The sequence below is a fragment of the Lissotriton vulgaris genome, chromosome 5 (assembly GCF_964263255.1).
Source record: "Lissotriton vulgaris chromosome 5, aLisVul1.2, whole genome shotgun sequence".
NCBI lineage: Eukaryota > Metazoa > Chordata > Amphibia > Caudata > Salamandridae > Lissotriton > Lissotriton vulgaris.
Genome location: NC_141693.1, coordinates 159,250,112 through 159,269,742, shown reverse-complemented (window position 1 = coordinate 159,269,742; position 19,631 = coordinate 159,250,112).

The following is a 19,631-nucleotide window of genomic DNA, read 5'->3' as shown; positions in this document are numbered from 1 at the left end:
TTCTATCCCTGAGACTAAACCTACGCAAGTGGGACAACACGTTTGGCCTCTTTGAACTGGCACGTATGTGGATCACGATGGAGTACAAATCCAAGGACTTCAATGACCGGAGGTATTGCAATTCCTTCTTAGATTGTCTATGCAACAGGACCATGGATCTGGCTACGGTCTTCCCCACCCCTTCCACCACAGGCCTGCTGCAGCCAGGAAGTGTGGACGCATAGTTCAAGGGACCCAGACACCAGGACAAGTTACACTGCATTCAGAGTGGCAGGGAGAAGGTAATAACGGATATGGCGGATCTCATGCAGGACAGGGGCCGTAACAAGTCTCGCTCAGCTTTGAAGGCTAGGCCACCCAATTATTGACCAGCTCAGAGACAGGTGCTGCCTGCTGGATCCCTTGAAACCTCGGGCCTGTAATTGTAAGCTGAGTATGGCATGACTGAGCAAGGCTGATGGTTTAACGTTGAATGTTTAGACTTCCCTGTTCCCTACTCATGGAATGCCCAGGCAGTACCCCACATTTGCTCATTGTCTGTATGCTGCTGCAGGCACAACCTGACACCTCCTCTACTGGCCCTCCCCCCAGTTTTCTCCATTACCAGGGGATCTTCACACAGTCCTTTCAGTGTGGTTGGGGTGAGCAGGTACCTGTGCAGCGAGGATTTGGGGGTGCTCCTCTCTCTTTCTTCCCCCCGCTGTCTTCACCTGATGCTCTAGGGCATACCCCTGGGGATTGAGGCCTCTTCTCCTCCAAATACTCCCTCCACCAGGTAGGGCAGTGATGCCCACTGCTAATCCTTTTTCACGTGCCTCCCTTTACTCCTCCTTCCCTTACCCTCAGTCCCCCCTTGTTCAAGCTGGCACCATTGGCATGGGTTTCTCTTTCATTTTTCACTTTTGTCTCCTCTGTGTATGCTGGTGTTAGATGCCCTGGGCGCTGTGACAAAGCCATTCAGGGCAACAGTGCGAATGCACCCTATTGTAAATTGACTGTATGAATTGGTATAATCCTAATTGACCAAAGGAACATGATAGGAAAGTCAAATTTAGTATGCCTGAGCTCCGAATATTAAAGTTCATCTTTTAGTGAGGATTATTTTTATATTCTGTGATTGAAAATACCACTTTTAGGAAGTAGGTATTTTCTTGCCTAAACCTTCCAGTGTGCTCTGCTGTTATGTGTACTGGCTGTCAGGTTTTGGAGGGTCAGGCCAGGCTGTGCAAGACCTGGATTGAATAGAGGGATCTGCAGTGGAGTATGGGGAGGGGTGACCCATTGATCTGAGCAGGGCTGTGCCTGGCAAGTTGAATGATGGCTCCCCCTCTGACTGTGCGTCTGATGGCAGACCCCTCTTCCTGAAAGGCAGGATGCAGCCTTGTAAACAAAGTGCTCCAGTACCACACCAAACTGGTTCTGGCTTTTTGAGAACAAAGACTTATGGGCTATAAAGATCTGTGCTAAAACTCCTACACGGGATGTCACTTCTGGATGTCAAGACGAACCGCTGTCCGTGTAACTAGAGGGAAAGGACTCTTGAAGTTTCATCCTTATTGCTGAAGCAACTACCCAAGGGCCTGATTTGAGCTTGCCTCCTGCCGAAGTCTCAGGGACATTAGACTTCACCCATCAGCCGTCTGGATTTCTATTTGAGGGGGATTCTACTCGCAGATGAGGCCTCTGTTGTGAATTCCAGAGCCTCTGGTTCTACTGTGGGGAATGTGGGCTGAAAGTCATTGCATCGCATCGCTATTGTGGGCCGCTGCAGCAGAGGAGCTGTTGCCGCTGAGAGCCCATATTTGCTTGTGTTACCAAAGTCATCATTATCGCTAATGTGGGGAACCGCAGCTGAGGATCTGTTGCCGCTGAGAGCCCGTATTTGCCTGTGTTACCAAAGTCATCGTTATCGCTACTGTGGGCCGATGCAGCTGAGGAGCTGTTGCCGCTGAGAGACGCGTTTGCCTGTGTTACCAAAGTCTTCGTTATCGCTATTGTGGGCCACCGCGAATGAGGAGCTGTTGCCGCTGAGAGCCAGCATTTGCCTGTATTACCAAAGTCATCGTTATCGCTATTGTGGGCCGCTAAAGCTGAGGGGCTGTGCCGCTGAGTGCCCACATTTACCGTCCTACAAGAATCATCGCTATCGCTATTGTGGACCATTGCAGCTGAGGAGCTGTGCCGCTGAGTGCCCGCACTAGTCCCCACTTCGGGGATCTTGTTACCACCTGTGTGTGCCACTGGGTGCCCGCCTTTAAGCCCGTCCCAGGATTATCATGAGTACACGCCGTGGATCGCTACAGCTGGGAGCCTCTAGTTCAACTGCGGGGAACGTGGGCTGAAAGTCATCGCATCGCTATAGTGGGCCGCTGCAGCTAAGGAGCTGTTGCCGCTGAGAGCCCATATTTGGCTGTGTTACCAAAGTCATCGTTATCGCTAATGTGGGCCACCGCAGCTGAGGAGCTATTGCCTCTGGCAGCCCGCATTTGCCTGTGTTACCAAAGTCAACGTTATCGCTATTGTGGGCTGACGCAGCTGAGGAGCTGTTGCCTCTGAAAGCCCGCATTTGCTTGTGTTACCAAAGCCATCGTTATAGCTATTGTGGGCCTCTAAAGCTGAGGAGCTGTGCCGCTGAGTGCCCGCATTTGCCGTCCCACAAGAATCATCGCTATTGCTACTGTGGACCTCTGCAGCTGAGGAGCTGTGCTGCTGAGTGCCCGCATTTGCTGTCCTACAAGAATCAGCCCTATTGCTATTGTGGGTCGCTGCAGCTGTGCCGCTGAGCGCCCGCATTTGCTGTCCTACGAGAATCATCACTATCACTATTGTGGGCCGTTGCAGCTGAGGAGCTGCACCGCTGAGTGCCCGCACTAGTCCCCACTTCGAAGATCTTGTTACCACCTGTGTGTGCCACTGGGTGCCTGCCTTTAAGCCCGTCCCCGGATTATCATGAGTATACGCCGTGGATCGCTACAGCTGGGAGCCTCTGGTTCTACTGCGGGGAACGTGGGCTGAAAGTCTTCGCATCGCTATTGTGGGCCGCTGCAGCTGAGGAGCTGTTGCAGCTGAGAGCCCATATTTGGCTGTGTTACCAAAGTCATCGTTATCGCTAATGTGGGCTACTGCAGCTGAGGATCTGTTGCTGCTGGGAGCCCACATTTGCCTGTGTTACCAAAGTCATCGTTATCGCTATTGTGGGCCGCTGCAGCTAAGGAGCTGTTGCCGCTGAGAGCCCATATTTGGCTGTGTTACCAAAGTCATCGTTATCGCTAATGTGGGCCACCGCAGCTGAGGAGCTATTGCCTCTGGGAGCCCGCATTTGCCTGTGTTACCAAAGTCAACGTTATCGCTATTGTGGGCTGATGCAGCTGAGGAGCTGTTGCCTCTGAAAGCCCGCATTTGCTTGTATTACCAAAGCCATCGTTATAGCTATTGTGGGCCTCTAAAGCTGAGGAGCTGTGCCGCTGAGTGCCCGCATTTGCCGTCCCACAAGAATCATCGCTATCGCTACTGTGGACCTCTGCAGCTGAGGAGCTGTGCTGCTGAGTGCCCGCATTTGCTGTCCTACAAGAATCAGCCCTATCGCTATTGTGGGCCGCTGCAGCTGTGCCGCTGAGCGCCCGCATTTGCTGTCCTACGAGAATCATCACTATCACTATTGTGGGCCGTTGCAGCTGAGGAGCTGCGCCGCTGAGTGCCCCCACTAGTCCCCACTTCGAAGATCTTGTTACCACCTGTGTGTGCCACTGGGTGCCCGCCTTTAAGCCCGTCCCCGGATTATCATGAGTACACGCCGTGGATCGCTATAGCTGGGAGCCTCTGGTTCTACTGCGGGGAACGTGGGCTGAAAGTCTTCGCATCGCTATTGTGGGCCGCTGCAGCTGAGGAGCTGTTGCAGCTGAGAGCCCATATTTGGCTGTGTTACCAAAGTCATGGTTATCGCTAATGTGGGCTACCGCAGCTGAGGATCTGTTGCTGCTGGGAGCCCACATTTGCCTGTGTTACCAAAGTCATCGTTATCGCTATTGTGGGCCGACGCAGCTGAGGAGCTGTTGCCTCTGAGAGCCCGCGTTTGCCTGTGTTACCAAAGTCATCGTTATCGCTATTGTGGGCCGCTGCAGCTAAGGAGCTGTTGCCGCTGAGAGCCCATATTTGGCTGTGTTACCAAAGTCATCGTTATCGCTAATGTGGGCCACCGCAGCTGAGGAGCTATTGCCTCTGGGAGCCCGCATTTGCCTGTGTTACCAAAGTCAACGTTATCGCTATTGTGGGCTCACGCAGCTGAGGAGCTGTTGCCTCTGAAAGCCCGCATTTGCTTGTGTTACCAAAGCCATCGTTATAGCTATTGTGGGCCTCTAAAGCTGAGGAGCTGTGCCGCTGAGTGCCCGCATTTGCCGTCCCACAAGAATCATCGCTATCGCTACTGTGGACCTCTGCAGCTGAGGAGCTGTGCTGCTGAGTGCCCGCATTTGCTGTCCTACAAGAATCAGCCCTATCGCTATTGTGGGCTGCTGCAGCTGTGCCGCTGAGCGCCCGCATTTGCTGTCCTACGAGAATCATCACTATCACTATTGTGGGCCGTTGCAGCTGAGGAGCTGCGCCGCTGAGTGCCCGCACTAGTCCACACTTCGAGGATCTTGTTACCACCTGTGTGTGCCACTGGGTGCCCGCCTTTAAGCCCGTCCCCGGATTATCATGAGTACACGCCGTGGATCGCTACAGCTGGGAGCCTCTGGTTCTACTGTGGGGAACGTGGGCTGAAAGTCTTCGCATCGCTATTGTGGGCCGCTGCAGCTGAGGAGCTGTTGCAGCTGAGAGCCCATATTTGGCTGTGTTACCAAAGTCATCGTTATCGCTAATGTGGGCTACCGCAGCTGAGGATCTTTTGCTGCTGGGAGCCCACATTTGCCTGTGTTACCAAAGTCATCGTTATCGCTATTGTGGGCCGACGCAGCTGAGGAGCTGTTGCCTCTGAGAGCCCGCGTTTGCCTGTGTTACCAAAGTCATCGTTATCGCTATTGTGGGCCACCATGACTGAGGAGCTGTGCCACTGACTGCCCGCATTTGCCGTCCTACAAGAATCATAGCTATCGCTATTGTGGGTCTCTACAGCTGAGGAGCTCTGCTGCTGAGTGCCCGCACTAGTCCCCACTTTGAGGATCTTGTTACCACCTGTGTGTGCTGCTGGGTGGCCACCTTTAAGCCCATCCCAGGATTATCATGAGTACATGTCATGGACTGCTACAGCTGGGAGCTGTGGCTGCTGCGAGTCCACCGTCATAACCGTGGCTTCCTTGTGAGGCTGCGTGGGTACCTCTTTAAATCTCAGGTACATTGTGCACCACCGGGTTGCATGGACCCCGGCCCGAACTAAGTTCATTCCACATGCTTTGTTAGTGCCTTTATTGCTTTTCAAGTGAATCTGTAATTATGTGCATTGTGGCTCCTTAAGCGCTTTTAAGTCTCGTGTTCAGACTATACAAAGATAACTATTTTTCTATAACTGCTTGTGGTGTCCATTTGTAGCACCTTCCCTGCGTTATTGTGTATGGTTAAAAATGCTTGAAACATTGCCTCTGACATAGGCCTGTCACCTCGTGCTAGAGTTGAGCAGGGTTTATCAAAGGGTGTAGCCCCCTCACTCTGACTTAGGAAGAAGGATCCCTATTTGGCCCTCAGCGCCAGTCGCTGCCAAATAGAGATCCCAAGTTCTAACATTGGCGGCCAGCGGTGGGTATCAGGACTTGCATTTATGATCCACATACAATAACTGGTGTACGCTACTAGTGAGTGTAGGCCTAAACGCAACCATATATGGTTTGATTTTGTTTTATTGTTGATTGTAATTGCCAGTTAGGTCTACAATGGGTAGGCCAACGTCCAATGCTTTGGAGGATCTCATCTTTGAGGAAGACAGGTTAGAAACCTACACTGCCAAACAGCTAAAGTCTTTTTGCAAGTGATTCACAGTCCCTGTTGTAGGTCTCTCTAGGAAGGAGGAGGATCAGAAGGTCCTTAAGGCCTGGTTAGAAGCAAGAGAGTGTGCTAGGGATGGGGGAGAGAATGCTAGGGGGCAGCGGGATGAGGAAGTGTATTTAGTTTCCAATACAGGTGCTGATGTGTCCTCAAAGGGTTTGTCTCCAGACGAGATGGAGGACAGGGAGAGAGATAGGAGGTACAGTTTGGAAATGGCCACATATGGGAGGTCAGAAGGACCTAGAGAGTAAAAAGTTAGATATTGAGAATAACAGGTTGGCATTTGAACTTGAGAAAATGAAACTTGAGCATCAGAGAGTAATGAGGGAGTTGGAGATCAAGGCTAAGAGTCTAGAGATCCCCCCTCTGGTGGCAGCATACCTTTAGTACCTACCAAGAGTAGAGTTTACATACCTAAGGATGTCATCAAGGATTTCCATAAGAATGAGGATATTGGGCAATGGTGTCCCGCATATGAGAAAGCCATGTTGTCCCATCGGGTCCCTTAGAAGGATTGGGGAGTGGGGTTGTTGGGGCGCTTTGTAAGGGATGGGAGGGATACCCTGATGGATCTGCCTGAAGAGAGGAAGATGGTGTATGCCCATATGAAAGAGGCCTTGATGACACAATATGGTTTGACGCCAGAAATGTACAGGCATAGATTTAGAATCTGTAAGAAGTTAGAGGGTACCACTTTTGGTTGAATATGTGTCTTTTTTTTGAAGAGCAATGGATCGCTGGGTAAAGGGTAGCAAGGTGGAAACTTTTGAGCAATTGTATGATTTGTTTGCATGGAAGCATTTATCTAGTAACTGATTTCCAGAGCTACACCAGCACCTTATTGATAGCAAGCTAACTCACCCTAGGAAGCTTGCTGAGGAGACGGACCGCTGGGTGAACACCCGGGTTCGCAAGGGTCCGGTGGGAGGCTTCGCCAAAGGTGGGCAGGGTCCCCAGCAGAGAAGTGGGCGGGGGAACAAGGGAAAACAGAGAGAGTTCCAGAGAGGGCCCCAAAGTCATTCCCAAGGGACCCAAGGAGTGGTGTCCCAGCCTCCCCCTGAGAAGACGCCAGTACCCCTGACAGGTAGGCCTGTTCAGAGGGGGCCTCTTAATTGTTTTAAGTGTGGTCAAGTGGGCACCACTCCTTGCGCCCCGCCAAATTGCTAGTGTAGCCCTGGGAGGGGAGGAGATGGGTGCCTAAGGGCGGAGGGATCCCGTAGAATCGACCCTTGTCTCACTAATAGACTTTGAGAAGGTCCCTAACCGCACACGACCTGATAGCACTAAGAAGTACAGGCAGTGGGTGACCATCAATGGCTATAGGGTGGATGCTCTGAGGGACACAGGACCTAGTTGACTGCTGTCAGCTCCCGGTTGGTATCCAAAGAGCAGGTTGTCCCCCATGCATTCTGCCCAGTAGTGTCAGCAGACAACTCTGAGAGCCAGTGTGAGGTGGCTTATGTTCCTTTTGAGTGGGGGGGTCTCAGGAACTCTTCAAGTAGCTGTGAGGCCAGCCATGCCGGTAGACTGTATGTTGGGCAATGATCTAGAGAACTCCCAGTGGGCTACGGTGGAGTGAAAGTCTCATTTGGAAATGTTGGGCCTGCCTGAGTGGGCGTGTGCGACCACTCGGTCCATGACAGCTCAGAAGGGTGTTCAGGAGGGCCTGGAGCCTGAAAGTATGGCCCAGGCCCCTGCCTTAAAGAGAAGGGGTAGGGGGCGCGGGAAACCGCCCCCCCCCATGGTTCCCACGGTCCAGGAGGGAGCAGACCTTGCGGGGGATGCCCTGTAGTCTACAGGGGAGCAAGTCGCCAAACTGGGGTACCTACCTGAGCTGAGCCATTGGCAGCAGGAAGGGGGCCCACCAGGGAGGACTTTTGTGAACAGCAGAGAACATGCCCTCCTCTTTAGGGGCTGCAGTGACAGGCCACAGCCCAGGCAGCAGGTTATCTGTCAAGGTCGTATCTGATCTATTGGGAGAATGACCTCCTTTACAGCGAGCCTAAGGTTGCTGATCTGGGGTCAGCCCGTGTGCTGGTGGTACCCCTAGTGCTTCAGAGCCTTCCTACTGGGGTTGGCTGATGATGTGCCATTGGCCGGACATCTGGGGAAGACCAAGATCTTCAAGAGGCTGGTCACCCACTTTAATTGGCCCCAGATGCGCAGGAGCTCAGATGCTCACTGCAGAATATGTGAAACATGCCAGGCAAGTGGGAAGAGTGGGGGGAAGATCAAGGCCCCTCTCCAGCCATTTCCAGTTATCAGAACCCCATTCGAGCGAATGGGCATTGACATTGTGGGGCCCTGGACCCCAAGACAGCCATGGACAACAGGTTCATCCTGGTCTTGATGGGCCATGCCACCCGGTACCCGGAAGCCATCCCAATCAGGACAGTGACAGCCCCCCTTATAGGGATGCACATTGATGGGGGGTTTCTACCATGTGGTGTTCAAAGGATAGGTGGTGTCTGATAGGGGTCCTAACTTCATTTCCAAATATATGAAGTTCCCGTGGGAGGAGTGTGGGGTAACTTACAAGTTTACGACTCCTTACCACCCCAAGGTAACGGGCTGGTTGAGAGATTCAACTGGACCCTTAAGGGCATGATTATGGGCCTTGAGGAGCCCATGAGGCATAAGTGGGATGTCTTCCTGCCATGTCGGCTGTTTGCTTACTTGTGAGGTGCCACAGAAGTCCTTAGGGTTCAGTCCCTTTGAACTGCTCTATGGTCACCAGATAAGACGGCCTCTGAGTCTGCTGAGGGAAGGCTGGGAACAATCTCCTAGGAAACCTCCCCAGGATGTGTTTAGTTACATGCTTGCCTTCAGGAACCAGACTCGGCATTTCAGAAAACTTGCTGAGGCAAATCTGGAAGCCAGCCTGGAAGAGATGAAACGCTGGCACGATCAGAATGCCACTCTGATTGAGTTTCAGCCTGGTCAAAAGGTTTGGGTCATGGCCCCAGTGTAGCCCTGTGCGCTCTAGGATAACTGGACCTGCCCCTTTGAGGTGGTGGAGAGCAAGAGTCCTGTTACCTACATGGTGGACTTGCGGTCTCCCAGGAACCCCTTGCGGGTCCTGCATGTTATGCGCCTGAAGCCTCACTTTGAGAGGTCTGAAGTGGGCATGCTTCTGACCACAGATGCTGGAATGGAAGAGGAGAGTGAGCCTGTCCCTTACCTCCTGTGTGCAGAGGAATAAGATCGGTCAGTGGAGGGTGTGGTCCTCTCCACCACACTGATCCCTGAGCAGCAGGGCGATTGTCACCAACTGCTGGGGCAATCCAGTAGTGGTCTGTTCTCCCTGGTGCCTAGTGTGACTGATTGGTGTGTCCATGACGTAGACACTGGGGACAGTCCTCCTGTCAAGCACAAGGCTTACCAAGTGACTGACCAGGTCAGGGCATACCTTAAGGAGAAGGTCTCCAAAAAGTTTGCTTTAGGGGTAATTGAGTCCTCCAGCAGCCCTTGGTCCATCCCCGTGGTGCTGGTACCAAAAGCTGCAGCGCCTGGTGCCACCCCAGAACTTCGGCTCTGCGTGGACTACCGAGGTCTCAATTCAGTCACAAAGACTGACAGGTACCCCATCCCCAGAGCTGATGAGCTCATAGATCAGCTAGGGGCTGCACAGTACCTCAGCATGTTTGATTTGACCCCTGGTATTGGCAGATTGCCTTGACTGATGGGGCAAAGGAGAGGTCAGCATTCTCCACACCAGATGGGCACTCCCAGTTCCGAGTGATGCCCTTTGGGATGAAGAATGCCCCTGCCACCTTTCAGAGGTTGGTCAACAGGGTGTTGGTTGGGCTGGAAGATTTCAGTGCCGCCTACCTGGATAACATTGCAGTGTTTAGTTCCTCATGGGAGGACCACCTGCACCACCTCTGGGAAGTGTTGATGGCACTGTGAAAGGCAGGCTTCACAATCAAGGCAAGTAAGTGCCAGATTGGGCAGGGTTATGTGCTGTACTTGGGAAACCAAGTGGGGAGCGGCCAGGTGGCACCCCTACAGCCCAAGATTGAAACCATCCTGGTTTGGGAGCCCCCAAAGACCCAGCCACAGGTGAGAGCCTTTTTAGGACTCACAGGAGGTTTGTCAAGGGGTATGGCAACATTGTTGCACCCTTGACTGAGCTGACTTCTAAGAAGCAGCCAAAGATTGTGAAATAGACTGACACCTGTCAGAAAGCTTTTGACGCCCTGAAGACTGCCATGTGCACAGCACCGGTACTTCAGGCGCCGTCTTTTCAAAAGAATTTGTTGTCCAGAGAAATGCTTCTGAGCATGGTGTGTGGGCCATTCTGTCACAGCTCAATGAGGAGGGCCTAGACCAACCTGTAGCCCTCATTAGTAGGAGGTTACTTCCACAGGAACAGAAGTGGAGTGCAATTGAGGGTGAGGCATTCGCTGTGGTCTGTGCACTGACGAAGCTGAGACCATACCTGTTTGGGACTCACTTCAGGGTTCAGACAGACCACAGGCCCCTCAGATGGTTGATTCAGATGAGGGAAGAGAATCCAAAGTTGATGAGGTGGTCTATTTCCCTACAGGGTATGGACTTTACAGTGGAACACCACCCTGGTACAGAACACACAAATTCTGATGGTCTGTCCAGATTTTTCCGCCTTAATCATGAGAAATCCCAAGTGGGTGGCTAGTTCTCCCCACATTTCATCTAGAGGTGATGCGTGTTAGACCTGGCACCATTGGCGTGGGTCTCCCTTCCATTTTCCACTTTTGTCTCCTCTGTGTTTGCTGGTGTTAGATGCTCTGGGTGCTGTGCCACTGCCATTCAGGGCTACAGCGGGAATTCTCCCTATTGTAAAATGACTGTATGAATTGGTATAATCCTAAATGACCCAAGAAACATGATAGCAAAGTCGAATTTAGTATGCCTGAGCTCCGAATATTAAAGTGTATCTTTTAGTGACAATTATTTTTGTATTCTGTGATTGAAAATACCACTTTTAGGAAGTAGGTTTTTTCTTGCCTAAACCTTCCGGTGTGCTCTGCTGTTATGTGTATTGGCTGTCTGGTTTTGGAGAGTCAGGGCAGACTGAGCCTGACCTGGATTGAATAGAGAGATCTGAGTGGAGTATGGGGAGGGGGGACCCTTCCATCTGAGCAGGGCTGTGCCTGGCAAGGTGAATGATGGCTCCGTATCCCAATGTGCCTCTGATGGCAGACCCCCTCTTTCTGAAATGCAGGGTACAGCCTTTTAAACAAAGTGCTCAAGGATGACACCAAACTGGTTCTGGCTGGGTTCAGTGATTTGTGAATTTTTGAGAACAAAGACTTTTGAGGTATAAAGATCTGTGCTAAAACCCCTACACGGGGTGTTACTTCTGGATGTCAAGACGAACTGCTGTGTGTGCAACTAAAGGGAAAGGACTCTGAAACTGTCATCCTTCTTCCTGAAGCAACTACCCAAGGGCCTGATTTGAGCTTGCCTCCTACCGAAGTTTCAGGGACATTAGACATCATCCATCAGCCATCCGGATTCCTATTTTAGGGGATTCTACTCGCAGGTGAGACCTCTGTTGAGAATTCCAGAGCCTCTGGTTCTACTGCGGCGAACGCGGGTTGAAAGTCATCGCATCACTATTGTGGACCGCCGCAGCTGAGGAGCTGTTGCCGCTGAGAGCCCGCATTTGCCTGTGTTACCAAAGTCATTGCTATCGCAATTGTGGGCCACCGCAGCTGAGGAGCTGTTGCTGCTGAGAGCCTGCATTTGCCTGTGTTACCGAAGTCATCGTTATCGCTATTGTGGGCCACCGCAGCTAAGGAGACGTTGCCGCGGAGAGCCTGCATTTGCCTGTGTTACCAAAGTCATTGTTATCGATATTGTGGGCCACCGCAGCTGAGGAGCTGTTGCCGCTGAGAGCCCGCATTTGCCTGTGTTACCAAAGTCATTGCTATCGCTATTGTGGGCGGCTGCCACACCTGAGGAGCTGTTGTCGCTCAGAGCTCGCATTTGCTGGTGTTACCAAAGTCATCATTATCGCTATTGTAGGCCGCCACAGCTGAGGATCTATTGCTACTGAGAGCCCACATTTGCCTGTGTTACCAAAGTCATCGTTATCGCTATTGTGGGCCGCTGCAGCTGAGGAGCTGTGCCGCTGTGTGCCCGCATTTGCCATCCTACGAGAATCATCGCTATCGCTATTGTGGGCCGCTGCAGCTGAGGAGCAGTGCCATTGACTGCTCGCATTTGCCATTCTGCAAAATCATCGCTATCGCTATTATGGGCCACTGCAGCTGAGGAGCTGTGCCGCTGAGTGCCCGCACTAGTCCCCACTTCGAGGATCTTGTTACCACCTGCGTGTGTTCTGCTGGGTGCCGCTTTAAGCCTCGTCCCAGGATTATCGTGAGTGTACGCCGCGGACCGCTAAAGCTGGGAGCTGTGGCTGCTGCAAGTCCACCTGTCATCTAAGTGGCTTCCTTGTGAGGCTGGGTGCTGTGCCCCTTTAAATCTCAGGTACATTGTGCACCACCGGGTCGCGTGGACACGGCCCCGAACTAAGATCATTCCACACGCTTTTTTAGTGCCTTTATTGCTTTTCAAGTGAACCTGTAATTATGTGCATTGTGGCTCCTTGAGCGCTTTTAAGTCTCGTGTTCAGACTATATAAAGATAACCATTTTTCTATAACTGTTTGTGGTGTCCGTTTGTAGCATCTTCCCTGCGTTATTGTGTATGGTCATAAATGCTTCACACACTGCCTCTGAGACAGGCCTGTCTGCTCGTGCTACATTATCACAGGGTTGAGCAGGAGTTATCAATGGGTGTAGCTCCTTACTCTGACTTAGGAAGAAGGATCCCTATTTGGACCTCGGCGCCAGCCGCTGCCAACGGGAGATCCCCATTTCTAACACCCCTCCTCCCAGAGATTTCAGGCCTATTCAAAGGTTCCCTGTTCTTGTTTCAAAGTGCATTCATTTGATGTGCCAGAACCTGGCCGCCCATGCCACCCTCTCTGCCACACCGCACTGCACCCTGCTCACCTGGATTCATACACTCATTGCCACCACCAATCAAGGAATACTACCTGGGATCACCACCTGTTGCCTGCCCCCCATCCTCAGGCTTTACTAGGCTTGGAGGTTCCACAGGTTTGGACCAGCTGATTACAGTTTTGTTGGGTGTTGACTTGTGCACAAGCAAGTGTTACCAGTTCTGATAGTTTTTAATGTTGTGATCTTTTGTCCTCTTTCACCTATTCTTCTTTTTTCTTCTTCCTCCTATTTTGCTTCTTTTGTTTCTCCCTGCCCATGTCCTCTCAAACCTCCATGTCCATCTCTCCTTAGACCTCTTCTCCGGATCCATGGGTAGTCCTCTCCCAGTGCAGCGCTGCAGGGGGACTTACATGCCATGCTAGACAGTTAGCGCCTGCCACACTTCTGCTCTCTTTTTGTCCCTTCCACCCTCTGGGTGCACAACCTTGAGATATCACGCAGGAAGTGCTAAATAGTATCTATTGAAATGTACATGGACTTACACACTGTATCAAACATAAAAAGGTGCTTATGTACCTTAACTTTAAACATGTTGATATAGCCTTGCTCCAGGAGACGTGCCTCACTAGTGTGGGGGTGGAGAAGCGCCCGCAGGACTGGGTGGGCAGGGAGATCCATAGTTGCTGCCCTCCACTGTTTGTCGGTAGGCAGGTGGAACGGCAGCAATGTGGAGTGGCCATCCAGATCTGCAAGACTACCATATACAGTGCTTAAGTCCCGGATCGACCCGGAGAGTCACTATGCATTTACAAAGCTGCAGATTGCAGACAGGGTGCTTTGCATGTGCACCGTCTATATGCCAATGTGTATTAAAAACTCCTCCCTTCTCTGGCTTAACCAAGTGATGGCTGAGATAGATGAAACACAATTGCTAATGGGGGGGAGGGGAGGGTGACTGGAATCTGGCTTGGGATGCGATCATAGATTGTGTGGGCCCAATCAAAGCGACAGATAATGCTGATTGGGCTCTTTTAAGCATCATAAGGAAGGACCATGGCCTCTTGGATGTGTGGCCTCTCTTGCACCCCGCACATAAGGAATACCTGTGAGCGATGCTTCCATCCTGGAGTGGGCACTCGCAGACCACTCTCTGATCCACTTGCTAGCTGACCTGGGTCTTGCGAGGCCCATTCGCAAGGCCTGGCAGCTTGTACTATCCCACTTCAACCAGCCTGCTGGTAAGGAACAACTCAAATCCCACATTCGCATATCCCTGGAACATAACAAGGTATCAGTGGACTCAGCTCTTACCTGTGTGCGGTGGCAAAAGCGACTGTCTGAGGCCAGCTGATGAAGGATGCAGCTATCTCTAATAAACAAAGGGAGGTGCAGCAATGACCATTGGAGGAAGACATAGCTGACCTCACACGCGCCTACACCATCCACCCCTCCGTTGACCCTCCACGCAGCCTGAAGATGGCACACATGGAACCTAACACTCTCTTCAACTCCAAAGGTAAATATGAACTCTAGAAATGGAGGTACAGTCACTACAAGCAGGGAGAGATGGCAGGCAGGCTTGTGGCAGTACAGTGGGTCGCAAAGGGACACAGGGATAGCTATCCGTGCCATCACTACTGATTCCAGGGGCCTAGTCAGCTGAACGCAAGTTATTGTAGATTCAGTTGCTTCCCATACCCAGCGTGGTTCTCTTCCTTCCTTGAAACGGTTCAACTGCCCTGTCTAACCGAGAGGGGAAGAGAATTGCTCCAGTGGGAGATCACTAAGGAGGATATAGTACAAGCCATCTCTAGCCTCCCCTTCCATATGGCCCACAGGATGGATGGCCGAGTTTTACAAGTGAACAAAAGCTGAGGTAGGGGACTTCTCCTTTAAAAAGGATGACCGGTTGGGATACCTGGGGCTCCTTTTAAACAAGGCACTTATCACAGTCCTCCCAAAGCCATGGAAAGATTCCCTCCTCTGTGGAAGTTACTGCCCCATCTCCCTTCTTAATGGTGTTGTAAAGATCCTGGGAAGCGTCCAGACAGCTTACCTCAGATAACGTATCCCTTCCCTGGTTCATCACACACAGGTGGGGTTTGTCCCAGGCTGATTGTTGCACAGCCATATCAGAAAGCTGGCTCACACAATCTAGCTGATGCAGACTTGCCGGAGGAGACTCCAACCCTGTCCCTGGACCTCGAATAGGTCCTTGACAGGATAGAGTAGGACTACCTCTTGGATGTATGACATTACAACGCATGCTTTTACCATGCATGCCTTTACAACGCAGTTTTTACAACGCATGCCTTTACAACGCATAGTGCTTAGGGGTACTGAAAGTGCATAGTTTAATTTACTATTTCAACTCCAGTCCCCGTGGATAGTAGGGAAGGTGTTGGATAGTAAATTAAATCTATTCCCGATCCTAGAGTGCCCCCCAGCGCTATGCGTTGTAATGACATGCGTTGTAATAGTTGCGTCGTAAAGTCACTGCATGGTAAAAGTTGCGTTGTAAAGGATGTTTCCCCTACCTCTTTAGTGCACTCTGGCAATTTGGACTTGGCACAGACTTTATCTCCGCTGGCTATTTGATGGCATGGATGCCTGCTGACCCCTTTGCTGTTTCATCTCACCATGGAGCTCTTAGTGGTGGCAATAAGACAGTCTCTTCGCCACACAAGAAGGACCCTCGATGCTCTTCTTATATGCATACAATATACTACTCACAGTATCACCACTGCCTACTTTCATCCCAGTGTTGCTGGAGACTATCGACTCCGTTGCGGCCATCTATGGTTACAAGGTTCACTGGGGGAAGTGCAAGTCCTGCCACTTTCAATGGTAATCACCCACACAGTTATTGATGGGTTCCCATTCCAGCGGAGGGACTCCCATCTGAAATACTTGGTTATCTATGCCAACAGGGGTTTTGAATGCATGGTGACATATAACCTGGGACTGCTCTTAGAGTGGATGTGGCTAAACTTCGAAAGTGAACTCACTTGAACTGGTCATTATGGGGAAGGTTGCAGACAGTGAAGATGGCGACCCTCCTATGTATTACCTATGCACTAGGCATACTCCCTCTGTTAAAACCCCTTAAGACCCTGAGGCAGATTGACATGGGCAATAAGTCTTTCATCTGGGGATGAATGAATCCTCATCTGGCCATTGGGAAACTCATTGCCTTGGTCTCCGCTCCATAGAGTATTATAGTATGGCACTGAACCTGACACAACTGGCACACCATTGTCCGAGACCCAAAGCTGTGATTGCAATAGAGAATCACATCATGGATAGCCCGGCAGGGCTATGCTCCTTATATATGCCTGTGGCCACCAAGGGCGGACTGGCAAATCCTAGGATCCAGGCGATGTCAAGAACATGGACGAGGGCTCACAGGCTCCTCTTAGTGGAAGCTCACCTCCATGATAAGGCACCCATCTGGTATAATGATGGTATCCACAACGGGGAAAGATCATGCTCAATTGGAGCCCATGGTGGAAAGTGGGGATTCACACCCTGAGCCACCTGAGCCGTCTGCTCTCCCGGGGCAAACTCAAATCCTTTGCAATGCTCCAAGATGAATTTGGCCTCTCTCCTAACCAACAGTGGTGATATGCACAGCTGGACATTGCCTCACACACAAACTATGCCCCCACCCCTGGACCGCCCCCCTCACCAGCACTCACATATCTCAGTACTTGGTGGCAGTCCGGTGTGTATAGCCTGCTGATTCACCACCTCTACTGCTAGTCTACAGGTAGAGTATGAGGATGAGGACTGGGCAGATCTCCTAGAGGACCTTGCCGGAGTTGCCTGGATACAATTCTTCCTCTTCAAAATCTTGCAGGAGTGGCACTGGACACCAGTGAGATTCAAGTTGGTCGGTCTCTTGCCCCATTCCTCTTCCTGGAGGTGTGTCCACACCCACTGCGACATTGTTTATCTGCTATACGACTGCCCAGACATCCACGCCTTCTGGGAAAAAGTAGGGTCTGCGTTGAGGGAGTCAATGGCCACACCTGTTTCGTTGTTTCAGTTGCTACGCCTGCTGGCCCTACCCTAACCCTGGGTGCAGTTCGCGTAGTAGTGAGCTACACGTAGCTACGCGACCTGCATAGTGCACTGTGCAAAATGCTGTTCACACTGATTGCACTGTGCCGGATGCTTGTCCGCACTGTGCATTTCTGCTGCTCAAATAGATTTCTACTCGAGCTGCAGCTTTCTCAATGCGGATAGGTAGTCTCTCATCACGAGCGGTCGCGGGCATTTGCGACCACTCGCAATCAGAAACCTGACCCCCCCACCTTGAGAATCTCGCCGGGAGGTTTATTTTCCTCTCTCGCGATCGGCAACTTGATGTTGCTGATCGCGAACGAGTAAAAAGTCTCACGGGAATGTCATTTTGCTCGCTTGTGGTCGCCAACTTGACGCTGAGGACCGCAAGCAAGCAAAAAATGACCGCTACGCGTGTTTGCACTGTGCTACGTGCAATTCGCGAAGTAGGGCAAACTTCGCAAACTACGCGAGCGTAGCATAGTACTTCGCCCAGGGTTATCCTACTCCATGACCTAACATATTGTTCCCAACTGACCCATAATGCCTGTCAGTTGCTCACCACATCCATCTGCTCCCCTGTCCACTCCTATCCCAATCTTACTTCTGCTCTGCCCCCTCTGCCCTCCTGTGAATCCCCCTTACCCCGTCTCTTCCCCTCCATTTCTATGTTCTCCCTCCCTCCTCTCCCCTCTGTTCCGCCCACTCTGTTCTCCAAGTTGGACGTATTACTATGGTGCCCTCCTCCCTTCATATCCCTGATTCCGCCCATTTAGTGGAAATATTTTGCTGCTTTTCTGCAGCCATCACCACCTGCAATGACACTGCAGCCAACCACAGGAAGAAACTCTTCAAAATTGTTAAGGAATACTCAAGCCCTACAGCTACAGAAAACACCATCCACCCCTCCGAAGAACTATACAACACCCTTTCAGATTACTTCCACAGCAAAATTGCCACCATCTACAACTTCAACACCCAACCCCCCACTCTCAGCCTTGACAATCTCAACCTACCAGCGAACACCAGTCAAGAGATAACCACCTGGTCCCAGCTCACCACCCAGACCACCACAGCCATCATGTCATCCATCCACTCCAGAGCTCCCAACTGCCCCTGCTCCTGCCATCTCTTCAAGCTCAAAGCCAACCCTATCAACTTGAAACTCACCAGCATCCTCAACACCTCCATCTCCACATCAACTTTTCCAGACATATGGAAATATGCAGCAGTCAGACCCCTCCTGAAGAAGCCTCCTGGCGACCCCAGTGACCTAGAAAAGTACAGATCGATCCCCCTGCTCCCCTACCCAGCCAAAGTACTTGAGAAAGACATCAAACAACAGCTCACTGAACACGTGGAACAAAACCACCTTCTCAACGCTTCACAATCAAGATTCAGTGCCAACCACAGCACTGAGACTGCAATGGTCATCGCCAAAGATGACAACAGAGCTCTCCTCAACCACAGACAAACTGTGGCCCTCATCCTCCTCAACCTCTCTACTGCCTTTGACACAGTTTCCCACCACACCCACATCTGATAGACTCCACAACATCAGCATGCAGCAGAACACCCTCACATATATCACTTCCTTCCTTTTGGGACCCATATAGAGCATCTGACTGCCTTCCTTCACCTCTGCACCCAAGATCATCTGTGGTATACTCCAAGGGTCGTCTCTTAACCCCTACCCTATTTAAAATGTACATGACCCCCCTTGCAAATGTCATCAGATCCCATGAACTCAACATAATCTACTACTCTCAAAAGACTTAAATAATCCTTTCCCTCACCGATGACCCCTCCAATGCCAAACCCAACTTCTGCAAAGCCTTCACATGGCAAAATGGATGAGAGACAGCAGCCTCAAACTCAGCTCTGACAAAACAGAAGTACTGAGATTTCTAAGAAACACCACCGTATGGGACCACAGCTGCTGTCCAGTAGAACTCGGACCAACACCCAAGCCAACAGACCATGCAAGCAAGCTCTGCCTAGTTCTTGATGGCCTCTTTAGAATGTTTCTTGAGAGGTGTTAGTATCGGATCCTCCAGTTAGATTGACAGCCAGTAGGTGGAGATAGTAAGCTGAGGGTACAGGTTGCAGTGTTTATAACAGGTGGAGGATCCGATACTAACACCTCTCAAGAAACATTCTAATGAGGTGCCTAGCAGATACCAGTCTCCATTTCATAAAAACCCAGATGACGAAGTTCCGCCAATGGGTGGGCTGATGGGTACTTTCTTTCTTTCTTTTTACTGTTCTCTCCTTCGGTTTTCTTCCTTTAGACACCACAATTGAGTGTTAACTATAGGAATTTTCAAGTCCTGGATTGACCTACCCCTCCACTTCCGAATAGCCCCATCCGTGACCGACTTCAGAAAGAAACTCAAGAACTGGCTTTTTGACGGAGACATGGCATCATCAGTGCCCAGATATTCATAGGAGTGAGAGTGCTGTGCTATACAAATGCTGATTGACAGATTGATTGATTGATTGCCCTTGTTCAAGCCAGTCTTTATTTGCTTGCCTGGGTGTGCTTGCTCTGATGAAGCTCTTGTGTTATCATTGGTGGTCATCCTAGCATCACTGTATTTTTTACTCTCTGAATTGCTGTAACCATGCTGAGAG